Source organism: Panthera tigris, chromosome A1 (genome assembly GCF_018350195.1).
Source record: "Panthera tigris isolate Pti1 chromosome A1, P.tigris_Pti1_mat1.1, whole genome shotgun sequence".
Taxonomy (NCBI): Eukaryota; Metazoa; Chordata; class Mammalia; order Carnivora; family Felidae; genus Panthera; species Panthera tigris.
Genome location: NC_056660.1, coordinates 222,001,437 through 222,020,251, shown reverse-complemented (window position 1 = coordinate 222,020,251; position 18,815 = coordinate 222,001,437).

Sequence of the window (18,815 nt, the reverse complement as noted above, 5' to 3'; positions counted from 1 at the left end):
ATGGAACTTTATCCGTGGAAATTCTTTTGAGCATGCAGACTTCCTTCAAATGACTTGTATTTACTCTGGATCTTATTATTATTTTTTCAACCAACCAGGTTATCTGAATTTAGCATGAAGAACTATTACAGATAGCTTATCATTATTAATTCTCAGGGAAAGTTTTTTCTTCATACCAAGCTCTTCATTTTGAGTAAGACATACTTTTTTTTCTTGTTTGTTTGTTTGTTTTTTGATCTAGCTTTGGGTGTGACAAAGTGACCTTATGTTTACTGCATGCTTAGCCTGTAGTTATAATTTGAAGTCTCAACTGTATTTATAAATTCCACTAAAAGGCTTACCATCCTGAGCCAGTCCCAGAAATACATAAAAAATAAATCTCAATTTCCTTAGGTTTTATTTTACAATGCCCTTAGGGCAAGTAGCTTGTTCTAGTAAAATGCCATTTATCTTTCTTCTTCCTTTCTTTAAATTATTTTTTGGTCTCAGGATTCCCTATTTCCTTGCTAGTTCCTTAATGCAATTACAGAATTGGTTCACATTTATTTATTTATTTATTTATTTATTTATTTATTATTTTTTTATTTATTATTAATTTAAAAGTTTTTATATGGTGTTTTTAATCCTTTTCAGCAGAAGGATGGTCATGTATAGATTATAGCCTTATGTGGGAAATAGAGGATAAGATTACTTCTTTTAAAAATGTTTCTAAACTGGGGCACTTGGGTGGCTCAGTCGGTTAAGCATCCAAATTTGGCTTAGGTCATGATCTTGTCGTTCCTGAGTTTGCTGAAAGCTGACAGCTCAGAGCCTGGAGCCTCCTTTAGATTCTGTGTTTCCCTCTCTCTCTGTCCCTCCCCCAGTCACACTATCTCTCTCTCTCTCTCTCTCTCTCTCTCTCTCAAAAATAAATAAGCATTAAACAGTTTCAAAATTATTTTTAGATTAAACATATATAAAAAAAGAAAATAATTTTTGTCGAGTCTTACTGAGATTCAACCATTATAAAGATTTTATAGCATTGCTTCATCTATTCACATTTTCCAAAGTATTATAATTTAATTTTAATTTTATTTTCAGAGATAGTGGGAGAGCGCATGCAAGAATGGAGGAGGGGCAGAGGGAGAAGGAGAGAGAGAGTCTCAAGCAGGTTCCAAGCACAGTAAGGGGCCTGAGATGGGGTTTGATCTCATGAGTGTGAGATCATGACCTGAGCTGAAATCAAGAGTCAGAGTGGCACCTGGGTAGCTCAGTCAGTTAAGCGTCTGACTCCAGTTCAGGTCATAATCTTGTGGGTTTGAGCCCTGTGTGGGGCTCTGTGCTGACAGCTCAGAGCCTGGAGCCTGCTTCGGATTCTGTGTCTCCCTCTCTCTCTCTCTGCCCTTCCCTCGCTCTCTCTCTCTCTCTCTCTCTCTCTCTCAAAAATAAATAAACATTAAAAAATGTTAAAAAGAAAAAAAAAAGAGTTGGATACTCAACCAACTGAGCCACCCAGGTGCCCCCAAAATATTTAAAGAAAATCTCTACCTGTATATCACTTTACCCTGTATACTTGTACAAGTATCTTGTTAAAATATGGCTTTCCTTGCATCATAAGAGAGTCCTTTCTGTAAGGAACAATATTGAAATTAACTACTTTGTATCATCTAACATCATGTTCATTTTCAAATGCCCCCCCCACCTCAAAAAATGACTTTTTGTAGCTTATTCAAAACAGAATCAGTGTTCACATTACATGCATTATAGCTTTTAGGTGTTTTAATCTAAAACTCTCTCCATCCTCTGCATTTTCCCCCTTTGTCTTGTTGAAGATGATAGTTCTATAAAAAAAATACTATTTTTGTTCATGCACTTTGTAAGCAACTTTAATTCTGCTTTTGTGTTTCTCCATATCTGTTCATATAGAAATTGCCGTGGAACATGTTTTGCCAACCGGTGGAGGTTTCTACATCCCCATCTGGCCTGACCTCTCAATAGTGAATGCCATTTAGGGAGAGACTGATCAGTAATCACCCCAGCAGAGGAAGTGGATATTGAGTGAGAAGCATGAGGTAAGCATGAAGATCAGAAATTACAAAGCAGAAAGTATATTGAAGGCAAAGAATACAATATTCTCAGCTAATGATAATGCTATACAAATGCTAATGTTATATAAATATAAACATACGACCCCCCATGAAACCAACTCAAAATGCATATTGTATGTAAAAATCTGATCTTCTATGAAAATCACCATTTTAAGTATGGAGTTTTGTGTTAATCTGTGTGAAATATACCATATTACACGCATGTGAGACATTGGTAGAGGTTAATTCATTTGAACTATTTATAAAGAGCTTATTATGTACACAATACTCAGTATTGATGATAATAGAAGCCATCATTTATTGAACACTACTAATAGATTCACTCACATTGACGAATAATCTAACAGTGTAATAACTATTTCCTCCTTTCTGAGGCCCAAAATGTTAATGAATATATAGATGGTTGCATGGGCACTGAGTGGAGGACGTAGCATTTAAACCCTGGCTGGATTGCAGTATGTCTTTACTACTTTTTGGGGATCTTGTTCTTTACCTTACAAAGACACTCTCAATAGAAGAAAATACCAGTAATTCCTTGCAGTATAGAACAGATTTTTTTTTCTTTTATGAAAAGCAATTTCCAAAATATCTTTCTTTTTTTATTTTTTTCAATTAAAAATTTTTTTCATGTTTATTTTTTATAGGAGGGAGAGAGACGGACAGACAGACAGAGCAGGAGCAGGAGAGGTTGTAGAGAGACAGAGACAGAATCCGAAGCAGGATCCAGGCTGTCAGCACAGAGCCCAACGCGGGGCTTGAATTCATGAGCAGTGAGATCATGACCTGAGCTCAAGTTGGACGCTTAACCGATTGAGCCACCCAGGCACCCCCAAAATATCTTTCTAATTTATCCAGTGTTTCTTACTTACATAGTTACAGTAGAGAAAACTTTTCATTTTCTGGTATCAGTTCTGCAACCTGGCAGATAAAATAAACTAGCTAGATTTGAGTAAATTAGCCTGGGAACAGCATCGTTCTTAAAGAGGGTAGAGATAATGCACACGGATTTTTGTTTGAATGTGATACTTCAATAACATTAAATTTAATTATCACAAAAAGTAAATGAGTCCAAATCATCTATTTCCAGATAAAGTTTTCTTCTAAATTGAGCTAAGAGATAAGAATCCTGTTCTTCATATACTCTCTTTTTGTTGTTGATGACTTGGTGAACACAATGTAAGCCTTCTGTGCTCCATTCTTTCAATTGCACCTGCCTTTCTTCCTCCTGATTTCTTCCCCAATGAAAGGAACATGTAATACAACAATGAACTTGTTCAAACTTTAACTGCCTTTACTTCCTTTGAACCAAAAGAGGTTTGAGGAATAAAGAGTTTTTGACATAAAATTTAAACCCATCGTAGATAAGTGCATTGACTAGGGAGAAATTGTTTTAGGAAAAAAAAATCAAGGTCAATGAAAATGGGAAGAACGTTAGAAATATTTGAAAGGAACATTCCCCATTATTTGTCCTTATAAATGTGACTTGTTAAATGCATTTCTTACACTGTTTAAAATAGAAATACATTTTATTCGAAATAAAAATGCTTTCACAGCACACCCGGTCACTTGGAAACAAACTTTCTTGACTGTTTTACTGAGCAAAAACAATGGTGAAGCACAAACATCCTTCCTTTTTTGACACGTACTTGGAGATTGGTAGGAAGAAACTATCTGGTTTTTTAAAACCTGACCTTCCCTTAAGGGCTGGTCATAGAAGCGTAAACAATGTAAATGAATCCAGCATTACCAGTTGTCAGATCCTAACGATGTCACCTCTGTATTCTGAGATCACACATACACCTGCCAATATACCTGGGCAGGGTTGCTATCCCTGTTACATTTGAGTTCTTGGCAGGCAGGACTGAGGAAGAGTAATTTGGAACAAGTTTTACGTCCTATTTAGAGCAAATCACTAGTATTCCCATAAATGACAGGTTGCAATAGGAAGATATCGCCTGGAATGTATCATTTTCTCTTTGGTTCAGTTTCAGTTTTTGTTTGTGATTTACATAACTTTGATTCATTTGCTTGTAGCACAATACAACACAAAGTATCAAAGCACAAGATACCTAGTATTCCTTCAACAGCTGCATTTTTCAAGGTTTATACTCTACTACATCCCTAGTATGTCAGCAGTTCTTCAGTAATAGAAAATAGTAATAAATGGGCAAAACTCTTCTAAAAATGCAGATGTCCATAACTATAATGGTACTAGGTGGGAAAGGGACATTGAGGGAAGAGAAGAAGCAAACCCGTTCATGCGTAGGGAATGTGGTTCAGGTCTTTGGATTTAAAAGAACTGGGGCACCTGGGTGGCTCAGTTGGTTAAGTGTCCGACTTCAGCTCAGGTCCTAATCTCGTTGTTCCTGAGTTCAAACCCCATGTGGGGCTCTGTGCTGACAGCTCAGAGCCTGGAGTCTGCTTCGGATTCTGTGTCTCACTCTCTCTCTCTGCCCCTCCCCTGCCTGCACTCTGTGTCTTTCTCTCTCTCTTTCTCTCTCAAAAATAAACATAAAAAAATATTAAAAACAATTCCACAAGGGCACCTGGTGGCTCTGTGGGTTAATCATCGGTCTTTGGTTCAGGTCATGATCTCATGGTTCCTGAATTGGAGCCCACATCTGTCTCTGCTGTCAGCACAGAGCCTAATTATATAATCTAATTATAGATATTTCACTGAATATCTATTACATGCCCCAGGAAGTACTCCATTCTAAGGACAGAGAAAAGACTAAAGGGCAGTCTCTTGCATGGCAGAATTTGCTTCAGTTCAAAGAAATTTTAGGAGAATCTGGGTGGCTCAGTCAGTTAAGCATCCTATCCTTGGTTTCAACTCAGGTCATGATCTCATAGTTTGGAAGGTCAAGCCCCACATCGGGCTCCACACTGACAGCACAGAGCCTGCTTGGGATTCTCTCTCTCCCTCTTCTCTGCCTCTCTCATGTTCATTCTCTGTCTCTCTCTCAAAATTAATTATTTAATTAATTAATTAATTTTAAAAAAGATATTTTACTGACAATGATGATATAGCAAAAGGCTTCTTGAATGTTTACTAAGTGCTTGAATGACCTAAGGATAAGTGAAAAAATATTCAGTTGAATATTACAGTTTGCAGTGAAGATTTATTTCTCTAACAGGTTTCAGAAGGATGAGATATATACTTCAAAAATAATTGTGATTTTTTTCTTTCTTTCTTTTTTTTTTTTACAGGGAAAACCTATAAAGAGCCCTTGAATAACAAAGGTAACATTTAGCGCAAAGCAAGCCCCAGTAAGAATTCCTTTAGGGAAGATAAACATCTTATAAGATACTATTTTCAGACAAACTTCAATTAAATGGCACAACCATTTCAAAGAAAAAGGCATAGCATCTCCTATATTGTGAATGGATTGAAAGTGAATCTAAAATCCAAAAGTCTTGAAGACTACTTGATGGTAGTCTTAAACTACCAAAACTTGCTAGTTCAAGTTACGGCAAAGAGGAAAAAAATAAAAATAACACTTAAGGCTTGTAATATATTGCATATTTTTATTGTCCTAATATTATACACTTAGAATATTTTTATACTATGTTGCTTTAATATTTTATATTCCTGAACTCTAATCCAAGCTTCAGAAAATATTATGATTTATCTCATAGGATTATGATAAAATAGTAAATATCATATATTGTTAGAGTCCATTTCAAGAATTAGAATCAATATATTATCTTTAAGCTTATGTTTTTAAATTGAATGAATAAGGAATATTTTTGAAAATAGCAAAACTGTGAATTTTTATATCTAAAGTTTTAAATATTTTAAGTCACTTAATGTTTAAATGCTTTTAATATTTGTTAAGACACAAAGTATTCTGTAATTGCCTTTAAAATATTATGTAATAATATTTTTCCAAAATGAGATGGAACCATAGATGCTTCTACTACCCTTGAAGAATGGCTTTTTTTTTTGTATTATTGTAATTATAAACCACACACATAAAGACAAAAATCTCTTTTTAACAATCCCCATTGGTGATTCACATTATTTGATTATTAGAAAAATATCGTAATGAGTAAATTTCAGGAATACACTGCTAGTCAAAAACATCTGAACAATTTTTAATGAGGAAAGATACTCTGCATTTCATTACTGAGTTTGTACACAAAAGACGTGCTCTGTTCTCACATGGAAAAGAGAATACTATCCCAAAATATGTTCTTGCATTTTAAATTCACAACTCCTTGGATCTTCTTGTGATTCTGCTTTCACAGATTGGGATTTTGAATCTTTGAGATGACTGGTGTGGGAAGAGGGCAGAAGTTGAGACTTTAGAGCTAATTTTACTTAAACATGCAAGAAAAGAAGTTGGGAGGTCTCCATTCCACTTACAATTTAGAATAAATGAGTGAATGGATGGATAAATAATAAATGCTTACAGAATGAATAAATAAATAAATAAATAAATAAATAAATAAATAAATAAATAAATAAACAAACAAACAAACAAACAAACAAACGAATAAAAGAGAACTGTCTTAACATTAGCAAGAACCACACCAGGTGCCTAGCAGACAAGAGGTTTCCTTTGGCCACAGCAGGAAACGGACGGGGCCCCCAAAGTTGGGAACATCCAAGCAGAATGTATTGACAAAAGACTTCACAAAGAGTCTTGGCTGTGCAATAAATAAGCTGCCGCAACTCTTAGACCCAAAGGAACAGTGTAGAGAAAAATCACACAAAGAAGCCCCCTTTGAGGGACACATCAGTCAAGGACAGAGCCACAGAGAGGCAACCTTGGGCAGTACTGGGTAGAAGCACTCTGATCTCCGCTTTCTCCCTGGTATCTCTACCAGGACACCACTCAACAACCCAACAGAAGCAGAGCGAGGGTGGAATTCATAGAGGTCGGCGTTATGGGCCAGGAAGCTGAGTTTACAAATTGGGGTGTGGATCCGGAGGGGCCAGCAACAGATACTTAGCCCAGAATATGCAAGTATATTTTGAATGGATGAATAAGTGATTGATAATAAATGACAGGTTCTCATTGTTTGTAGAGGGTTTGTTGGAAATACTGTGGGGAAACTAGCCACTTATCTCTCAGAGTAAATAAGTGCCTTAGATGTCTTATTTCTGTATAGGAAATCAGCATGATAAATATTTATTTTAGTGGAATTTTAACACTATTAACATTGAAGCATTTTTAGGATTATAAATAAATGTTGTGGTTATAGCCTTAGGGTTTTGGATATATCATTTATTAAAGTTTCTAACCTAATTTCATTTTTTTAATATTTCTTTTGACTAACCAGTGAGATCCTTTGCCTGTTGTTTTAAGATAACAACACTAAAATTGCTTCACAAAGCAAACAACTTTATCATAGCGGTGCTAATTAGAAATAATGTTTTTAAATATGTCAAACGAGGGACAATGTGACTTCCCAAATTAAAAATCAATGAGGTATTTTGCACATATATACAGTTTGTAGCAATTTGTTTTCGCTGAGTCTGTCAATATGGGTCCAACCTGCCAAAGTATGGCACACTTTAATATGCAGTTAAATATAATCACAACAAAGCTAAAAGTAAACCAATCAAGAAAATAAATGTGTACTCTAAATTAATGGGAAGAGGAAAAAGTAATTATTATTGAAAATGATACAAAATTCTCAAATCTATATAATTATGTCTTCAGATATTTGTGAGAGGCAGTTATCACTGGACGAAATAAATGTGCATGATAAAACATCAATACAAGATTTTCAGATACGGGATCTAATTTGAAGTGTTAGACTATATAAAATAAAAGATATTATAAAATATAGTAGTCACACTGGTATATGTCTGGTATATGATATATGTCACATTTTGCTTTCAATAAGCTTATTCTGGTCTCTTTTTAACTAGCATAAGTATTAAATAATATGGAAAATTACACTGTACTTTCTCACTTCTTTTGATAGAGGTAGGATTTTTTTTTTAATTTCTATAAGAGATTCTCAAACCAAGGAGAGAATATTAATTTGAGTTACATTCTGTGCAGTGCATCAAAAATTTTCAATAAAGTAAGTTCCATTCAAAGTCAAGGAAGTAGTTTCTTGAGAGCAGTGATAATACTATTTCTCAGCTCTTACCATAGGGGTCAATTCTTTCAATTGTAAAGGGAGAAAGGTTTTGTGTCAGTCTGAATTACTCAGAATATTTTGAGGTAATTTAGCCCCAATGCTTTTCAAAGTTTGCTTAACCTCATGCATTTTACCCATTCCAAAAGTAATCCTCTCTGTTATTAAATATCATACAAGTCATTTAGATAACAAATTCAGTAATATGTTGGCAAAATATCTAATTCCAAATTTATTAACTTTCTAATTGAAGAAGAAAAATATGTAATGAATGAAATGAGACTGGCCAGTATTTTCTACACCCAGAAGAACTGGAAAGTGTATTTCTTTAAACTCTGATGCTCTATATCCAACAGTTGGATAATTTAAGTATTGAACAATGACCATTTTTTGTAAATAAATTTTTTAGTGTTGTATTTCAGTCAAATTTTGCCTATATATTTCTCTTTATAATCAACTATATCTTGGTCAAACTAAACTATTAGAGTAATTTTCTAAGTATAAAAAAGTTAATTACTATCAATGCACAAAATTGTAGGTTTTTTTTTAATGTGTATTTATTTTTTTAATTTTTTAACATTTTTATTTATTTTTGAGGGAGAGAGAGAGAGAGAGAGCAAAAGCAGGGGAGGGGCAGAGAGGGAGGGAGACACAGAATCTGAAGCTGAGCTGCCAGCACAGAGCCCAACATGGGGCTAGAACTCACGAACCATGAGATCAAGACCTGAGCGGTGTCCAACACTCAACCCACTGAGCCACCCAGGTGCCCCAATGTTTCTTTATTTGAGGAAGACAGTGCAGTGCATTCATGTGCACACACTCTCACAGGTACGGGGGAGGGGCAGAAAGAAAGGGGAACAGAGGATCCAAAGCAGGCTCTGTGCTGACAGCAGCCAGACACAGGACTCAAACCCACAAAATGTGAGATCGTGACCAGAGCGGACGTCAGATGCTGAACCAACTGGACCACCGAGGTGCTCCCCAAACTGTGTTTTAATAACACATTAACAGTTTGATGGAAAATATCGTCAGACGCGCAGTTAAAATGGCTTGACTTGATGAAGAAACAAATACAGAAACTTTCATAATTATCTGAACATTTTGATTCGATTTTCATCTTTACATAGGAGAACTGGAATATTTAGTAACAATTGCCTGTTACCACACCATGACCATTAGATTTATCACATGTGCTTTCACCTAAGGCTAATTAAATTTGCTGAGAATTTTTATATCAATTGCATCGTGTAAATCTCTCCTCTCTAAGCTTAGACACTAAGCCTTTTAAGATTTTTCCTGGTGGCAGGAAAAGCTGTATTAACAGTACACACATCTTAACGCTTGTTTTTTTTTTTTTTTTCCTATTCCATTATCATTGTTCTACTATTCTTGTTTGTTTTCACTTGTGATTTTACATTACTCCTTTGAAAAATCAATTGTGGACTCCACAGGTTGCAATTTTGACATGTCTTTGAGATTATGTTTCTAGACAGTCCTGGGATCCATTTAGTTTAAGTGACAGAATTTTACGTATGACTGACATGAGATCACAGTGCTTTTCTTGTGCACTCGCTCATTCAGTAAGTTCTGCTTAACTTGCTACTACTTCGTAAAACAAATGTGGGGGAGGTAGAGAGTGGGAAGGAATACCCGAATGCAATATTTTTAAACAGAATATAGAGCAGGAGCATCAGGGTTTTTTTTCTTTCAGAAATGTTCCTTATCTGATGGAAGTACCAACCACAAAAGCCTGGAATACTCAGAAATTCTTCAGTCAACAAATCTACAAGTGCCTAGGATGGATATTGTCCTAGAGAGTGGGAAGCTATTGAGTATAATAGTTTCCTGGACTGCTGCCTTCATGGAGTTTATCACCTAGAGCAAGTGACGGACGTTTGTAAATAATAACTAGACAAATACACAGAAAATAACACGATGTGATCATCGTTCTAAACCAAAATCACAGGATGTTATGAGCGTATACATCAAGGAAACTACCAAGTAAATTTCAGAAGTAAGTTTCCTAGGAAGTGATATCGGCACTAGGTTCTGATAAACGTGTACGAATGAAGTAAATGAAGGCTGCAGGAAACAGTCCAGGCAGAAGATCCAGGCTGCAAAGAAGGTAGATGAACACAGATTAAAGGATGGGGAAGAGGAAGCTGAAGAGGTCTGAGGGGGGAGAGAATGTAGATGAAGAACCTCTGTCTCTTCATAGCAGAAAATTAGAAAGCCCTAAGAGAGTTTCCAGCAAGAAGGTGACATAATCAGATTTACATTTTGAATACCACCGATTAGAGTATGTGGCTCAGATTTCTGAGGACAAAAGAAAAAAAAAAGCCTATAGTTTGAACAAAGATGGTAGATTATTATAAAAATACGCTAATTACAGTTTGGGAATCTAGATAAATTATTTCTGCGTTTCTAATTTAAAAAAAAATACACATTTTCCCCACTGAGAGGAATGGGATTATATATGCAGACCTATTTTAAAAATATTTTTATCCATTCTGAATAGTTTGAATATACAGAAAATAATAATGTGTTTAAGGAGATTAATTTAGGTAGTAGTGGTTAAAACCTTTGAGAAACAGAACCGAAATGGAGAATTATGACTAAGAACATGATTCAGTGTATAAAAGTAATCCAACATGTGAAGAAATACAATTTAATATATGAGGAAGACTAAATCAAAATATGGCATATGGGAAAACCATTTTAAAGTAGCCAAGAAAGGCAAGCCATTTTTGAAAAACACTTTTGGGTATGGAATATTTCAAACTATATGCAAGAAGAACAAAGAATGTAATGAACTCCCACGGACGTACCACTCAGCCTCAATAATATTCAACACATGACCAATGTTGTATCTGTACACCTGGGCAAGTTTGAGGCAACTTCTGGGCAAAGTTTGAGGCAAATGACAACAGCATATTAATTTATGTGTGACTATTTCAATGTGTCTCTAAAACACAAGAATCCCCCTGTTCCAATGGCTAGCATTGGAAATTTACTCCCCATCTCCAAAATAGGAATCCCTTTTTTTAAAAATGTATTTATTGAGGCGCCTGGGTGGCTCAGTCGGTGAGCATCCGACTTCGGCTTAGGTCACGATCTCACGGTCCGAGAGTTCGAGCCCAGCGTTGTGCTGACGGCTCAGAGCCTGGAGCCTGTTTCACATTCTGTGTCTCCCTCTCTCTCTGCCCCTCCCCCGTTCATGCTCTGTGTCTCTCTGTCTCAAAAATAAATAAACATTAAAAAAAATTTAAAAAAAATTAAAAAATGTATTTATTTTTGTTGTTGTTGATTTCATTTATTTATTTATTCTACTTTTAACCTTGTTTTTTAATTATATCATAGGCACTTCACATACATTTAATTTCACAAACACCTTATAAGTAAAAATAGGAAACCCATATTACAGATGTGGAAACAGAGGTTTAGAGATGTCTCATGAACTTCCCAGGGTCTTCTGGATCCACCCGGGCAGTCTGATTCCAGAGACCTTCTGCTTATGCATCACTCTGTTACCTGCTCTGGGTTTAACATCCACAAATTGTACTATCAACCAATAGGGACAGTCTTTTTTTTTTTTTTTAATATAATTTATTGTTTAAGTCAGCTAATGTACAGTGTATACAATGTGCTCTTGGCTTCAGGAGCAGATTCCGAGGAATTTTTTTTTTTTTTTTTAATATTACATGTCCAGTCATGTTCATGTTATTTCTCTAACTGAAACATAAAAGTTCCTTTTTTGTGTTAGTCTCTCTCTCAGTCTGAATTGTAGCCCCAAAACTTCCATACACTATTCTAGATGCTTCCAGGGACGTTTTCTTTTACTTCAAGTTTAATTATTTTTACTTGAATATGCCTTAATGTTGGAAATACTCGCTTACTTTCCCAAGGAACTCACAGTGCTGTCATTATGTAATTTCATATCTCTTTTCTTTGTTTATTTTGGGAAATTTTCTTAGATTATACATTTTAGTATTTGTCCTCTTCCATTGATTTTGTTTTCCTCTTCAGAGAGTTCCATTATATGTATTTAATTTTATCTGCTATTTCTTAACTATTTCTGTTTTCCTATTTTTCTTTTTTCCAATCACTCGTTTTTGGTCCTTTATACTTCTGATTTATGTTGTTGGCTCAAAACTCATGCCATTTCCTTTATTTTCTTAGCTCATTTTAACTGTTTATTAAGTTTATTTATTTATTTTGAGAGCAAGGGGGAGAGAGAGACAAAGAGAGAGAGAGAGAGAGAGAGCGAGCGCAAGCGAGCACGAGTTGGGGGAGGGGTAGAGAGAGAGTCCAAAGCACTTGGGAACCCTGAGATGATGACCTGAGCTGAAATCAAGAGGCTCCACTTAACCAGCAGAGCCACACAGGCGCCCCTCTCTTAGCTCATTTCAAAATATTAGGTTCTAAAGTCTTCCTTCTTTTTTTCTGTAACTTTTATTTATTTGTTTTTTAAGTTTTATTTATTTACATAATCTCTACACCCTACGTGGGGCTCTGACTCACATATGCTTCTTCAACTGAGCCCGCCAGGCACTCGTTTTCCCTGTATCTTTAAACAAACAGCGCCACAATCTTTTAATGTGGTTCAGTTCGAAGTGAAATGCATGTTTATGCACTTCAAGTTGAAAGGAATGGACCAATATCACTTCTCTAGTTTCACTACCCTAAGGTTCCCTTTCTTCTCCCTTCACGCAGGTTAAAACACAAGGATTCAACTTCTGGAGGTCTCCATATTTTTATCTGAACTATTCTAATTCTATTCTACCCAGCTCTTTGGGAATACTCCACTCCTCGGCTTTGACTCGGGACAGCACTGTGCTTTGTTGGTCTCCAGGGTTCATGCTCCCAGACACCAGTACTCCCTGAGCACTAGCGACCTTCCTTCATCTCTCTGCACTCATTGGGATTGGAAGCCTCAAATGCCAGCAACGTCCACAACCGCCAGTCTCAGATGCTCTGTTAGACTGCCCCGAGTCTTCCAGTGAGGGAGCCATTGGATGGACCCATGATGATGATCTTCATTGCTCTGCCTCTCAGAGCCACTGCATGATCTTCCAAATGATTTATAACAATTGGGTCTTGTAGTTATTGGTGTTTATTCCAAACCATTTGTATTTGGAGGCTCACGAGAACGAAAACATGTCATCTAGTTTTGCCATAGGAGTTTTCCTCCTTGATTTTGCTATTCTACTTGCTGTTTTCTTTTTATGAGTGAAATTCTAATAGATTAACAAAGTATAACACTATCAGTGCTGTCTTCTATTAAAATAGTATTTTAATTTTAAATTAAAATTAAAATTTTAACTTAATTAAAATAGCATTTTAATTTTAAATTGAGTGCAATGCAATAGCTCATTGAAGTATGGATCTGCAGGTGGATTTAGAGTAAAAAGCTGTAAACAAGTCCTTCTATTCTCATCCCTGGTTAGATATTTGTAAAACCAATAGCCTTTAATTTAGTGTGATATGTATTATTGAGCAACTACTATACTGCCAAACTCCTTTTGGGCAGAATGAATGTTAACACGATCAAACATGCTTATTTAAAGACTTCAGAGGAAAGAAACGCTACACAACCGGTTCAAAAATATAGATTAACATTCATTAACCTAGAAATATGTCAATTCTATATTTCTAAGGAAGAACAGAATCTATACAAAACACTCTATAAAAAATTATCTCATTTTAACAAAACAACAAATATATGGATGAAAATATAGATGAGTGTTTGGCCAAGATAGTAAACAGTAATAATCTCTGAATGATGCGATTGGAAATTTTTTATACTTCTATCATGATTTTGTAATATTTTGCTGTTTTGTTGACTAGTTTTTGCAATGAGCAAGCATCACATTTAAAATTAAAATTAGGCGCTTTCTATTTTTATAGACTATGAAACATTGGAAAATCAGTGAAAAATCCTCTTGCATATCTAACAAACTAAGATGAATTTGTGACCAAGATAGTATAGACAGTCTGTTCAAGATATACAAGAATAGATTATTTGCCTATGGATACATTTCAGTCCTATTGTGAATAAGAAGGAGGAGAAGGAAGAAGAGGTAAAGGAGGAGGAAACAAGAAGACAACCTAAGTCATGTACTCAAGTTCAAGTCCTATCATCGCAAATGCATCGGTCTGCACTAGAAGTTAAGATCCTATGAACCCAACCATCTTGCTGTCTCCTGCTATTCCTGATACAGTTAAGTGTCAATTACAGCTTTTATTTTGGCTGATATCATTACTTTTCCTTCTAGTTAAGATCATCATCAAAGGGTCCATTGATTCTATTGTTAAGCTTGAATGTGCATTTCTTTCAAACTCTCTTATTAATGTTGCCAAGATGGACTACTGGCTCCCCAGTCCTTTCCTGGGCTTACAGTTATAATCTATTCCTCAACTCTACTGGCATCCTTATAGGGCTCTGTGACAATTTCTCACTATTGGAATGTGAGTAGAAATCATCACTTCCATCAGGGGGCAGTTTAAGAGAGGATGTGTCTTCATCCCTCTCTCTCTATCTCTCCCTCTCCCACTTCTCCCTGGTTGGCCACCTAGAAGATGCAGGACTGACTTGGAAGGCTCCTGATGAACACAGAAGAGTCACAGTATAGGTGGAACATAACATACATTCCTGAATGACTCTATAAAGTCAATCCTACGTCCCAACTTCACTTGGCTATGCTAGGCTATAACGACTTTCACTGAGTTGGGGGGATTGATATGCTCACATTAAGAGTACTATTTTCAGGGACACCTGGGTGGGTAGTCAGTTAAAGCAACTGACTCTTGATTTCTTTTCAGGCCATGATCTCATGGCTTGTGGGTTCAAGCCCCACATTGCTGACATAGAGGGGCCTGCTTGACATTTTCTCTCTCTCTCCCTCTCTCTGCCCCTCCTCAGTTCTCTCTCTCTCTATCTCAAAAATAAACTTCAAAAAATGCTATTTTCAAAATCATTTTTGGATACTTGGCTGCATTTTTCTTGTATTTAATAACAATTCATTCAGCAGCATAAGATGTGAATCAACCATTGCTTTCTGTTTTTCATTGATTGAGCTAATTATTGTACCTTAATAAGCCTTCATTCTAAGAAGTGCATATTTTAAGGAAAATGGAAATAACATATGTTTAGTTTCTGTAGCATTCTCACGGATTACGTAATTTTCTTAATGTGACTTTTTTATTCTCCCATAGGGTTACCATATAACTGTGAATTTGCACCTTTGCATTTTCAGTAAATTCTGCACAAATTCCTCACCTTTAACATAATGGGACTGGTGTCAAATACTGAGTTAAAGGTGCTGGAAGATATTCAAATACAGTTTATGCTTTATATAAATTTAGAAGATAGATGTGGCCTGTCTTGCTCCATGTGGTTATTTTAATTTAGAGATTAAAATGGTTTGAAAAGTTCTTTAGTTTACATAAACCTTAAATCTGCTAGCTAAAATTTACCCTATTTTATTCTTTTGGAAACAAATTAACTTGTCAGCCTGAGAGCTTAAAAGTTTTAAAACTACATTTGTATCAGTTTCAGGATTCTGTTCATATCAACACAGTTTTCCTACAGAGGGCAGCAATGATGGAAATCCAGTGGCTATATTAATAGGTCAAAGAAAAACTTAATATAACACATCTGTTATGACCAAGGCACTGTGATCACAGTATCCTAGGAACAGGAAGGCTGGGAAAGACAGGAGAAGCAGGAAACTTTGTATCTTGAAGCCATTATCCAATTTCTTCCTATACAAATTCAAATCAGAACAAATTGTTCACTTGAAACTATAAGCACTTAACATTCCATGTAGACAACTGTCAATTTCTATAGCTAGTTTTTTTTTTCTTTTTCTTCTCATCAATTCTGATGATTAATTTTATATTTCAGATATTTTATCAAACATTTCTCTAGGTATGTCTGTGAGTGTGTTTTTGGACGAGGTTAACATCTGAACAGGTAGTAGAGCAGATTGGCTTTCCCAAATGGGTGGCTTTCATCCAGTCAATTGAAACTTGAATAGAAAAAAATGGCCGGCTTTTCCTCCAAATAGAGGGAAACTTCTTCTGCCTGACTGCTAAGCTGTGACATTGCTTTTTTTTTTTCTTTTTTTAATACTTTTTATTAAATTCATTTTTAAAGTTCATTTATTGAGAGGGAGAGAGAGAGAGAATCCCCAGCAGGTTCTACACTGTCAATGTAGAGCCCCACACAGGGCTCAATCTCACAAACCACGAGATAATGACCTGAGCCAAAATCAAGAGTCAGACACTCAACTGACTGAGCTACCCAGACACTCCTAAGACTTTTTTTTTTAACAGTAGGTTTAGTTTCAGAGCAAAATTCAGAAGAATGTAGTGCAAATTCCTATATAACTCTGTGCCCACACAGATTCCCAAATTTCAGTATCTCCAACTGGTACATTTGTTACAACTGATGAACCTACATAGACACATCATGATCACCCAAAGGTTATACTTTACATTAAATTTACTCTTGGTGTTGTACTTTCAATGGGTTTGGACAAACGTATAATGATATATAAGCATCATTACGGTTTCATACAAGTGTTCTCACTGTCCTCAAGATCTTATATGTTCCACCTAATTATCCCCACTTTCCTGCTTGCAACCCCTGGCAAGCACTGAACTATTTACGGCCTCCATAGCTTTGCCTTATTCAGAATATCAGATAATGGGAACCATGCAGAATGTCACATTTGGGCTGACTTCTTTCACTCAGTAATATGCATTTAAGATTCCTCCATATCTGGGAAAGACTTAATAGTTCTATTTCAGTGTTCATTAGCAATTGTGGGTCTTTTGGCTTTTCAAATAAACTTTAGGATCAGTTTGTTGATATCCACAAAGTAGCTTGCTGGGATAGGAGGTCGAATTGCATTTAATTTTTCAATTAAGTTGAGAAGAACTGTCATTTCCACAATATTGAGTTTTCCTATCTATGAACATGGAATACCTCTTTATTTATTTCTTCTTTATTTTGTTCATCAGTTTGAAGTTTCCATCATACAGATCTTGCACATTTTTTTTTTTAGATTTATACTTAAGCATTTCACTTTTGGGGGATGCTGACATAAGGTTTTGTTTGTTGTGGTTGTTGTTTTATTTCCAATCTACTTGGTCATTGTTGGTTTATATAGGAAAGCAATTGACTATAAATATAAACCTTGAATCCTGTTATCTTGCTATAGTTACATGCTAGTTCTAGGACTTTTTTTGCCAATTATTTTGCATTTTCTACATGGATGATGTCATCTGTGAACAAAGACAGATTTGGTTCTTCTTCCCCAATCTACATGCCTTTTATTTCTTTTTCTTGTCTCATTGCATTATCTCAAGCTTACAGAACAATGTTAAAAAGGAGTGATGAGAGGAGAAATACCTGTTTCTCATCAAATGCAGTATTAGCTGCAGGGTTTCTGTAGATATTCCTTATCAAGTTGAGGTAGTTGCCTTTGATTTCTAGTTTATGGAGAGTTTCCATCATGAATGGGTGTTGGATTGTCTCAAAAACTTTTTTTTTTGGCATCTATTATATGACCATGTGTTTTTATTTTTTTAGCCTGTTGATGTAATGGATAATATTAATTGATTTTCAAATGTTGAATCAGCCTGGGATAAATCCCACATGGTCATGATATATAATTCTTTGTATACATTACTAAATATGAATTGTTAATATTTTGTTTACAAGTTTTATGTGTATGTTAATGAGAGATATTGATCTGTAGTTTTCTTGTAGTGTCTTTGTCTGATGCTGGCCTCTTAAAATGAGTTAAAAAGTTCCCTCTGTTTCTAACTTCCAAAAGAGATTGTAGAGAATTGGTATAATTTATTCATTAAATATTTGGTAGAATTTATCAATGAGCCCTCTGGAACTGGTGCTTTCTGTTTTGAAAGGTTAATTATTGATCCCATTTCTTAAATAGATAAAGGCCTATTCAGATTGCCTATTTCTTCTTGTGTGAATTTTGACAGATTGTATCTTTCAAATAATTGGTTGATTTCATCTAGGTTATAAAATTTGGTAATAAATATTTTTGATCTGGTTTGTCCAATAAGTCTTTTTTTTTCCTCCTTCGCTTTTGAAGGAAAGCTGTATAGCATACAGAATTCTAATTGGTTAGAATTTGTTTTGTTTTGTTTTGTTTTTGTTTTGTTTTGTTTTCTATCAGCACTTTATATACTCCACCCCATTGACTTTTTACTTGCATTGTTTCTGAGAAATCAGATCTAATTCTGATCTTTGTTCCTCTCTGGGTAACGTGTATTTTTCCCAAGGTTTTTTCAGAATTTTTTTATCTTTGATTTTCTATAATTTGAAAATAATGTGTCCTGGTTTAACTTTTTGGGATTTATCCTGGTTGATATTCTCTGAGTTTCTTTAATCTACAGTTTGGTGTCTGACATTAATGGAGAAGTTTGTAGTCATTATTATTTCATATGTTCCTCTGTTCCTTCACTCTTGCTTTTCCTTCTGGTCATTCCCACTGTTTGTATGGTATACATTTTATAGTTGTCTCACACCCCTTGGATATTCGGTTCTCTTGTTTTGTTTTGTTTGTTTTGTTTTTTGTGTGTTTGTTTGTTCCC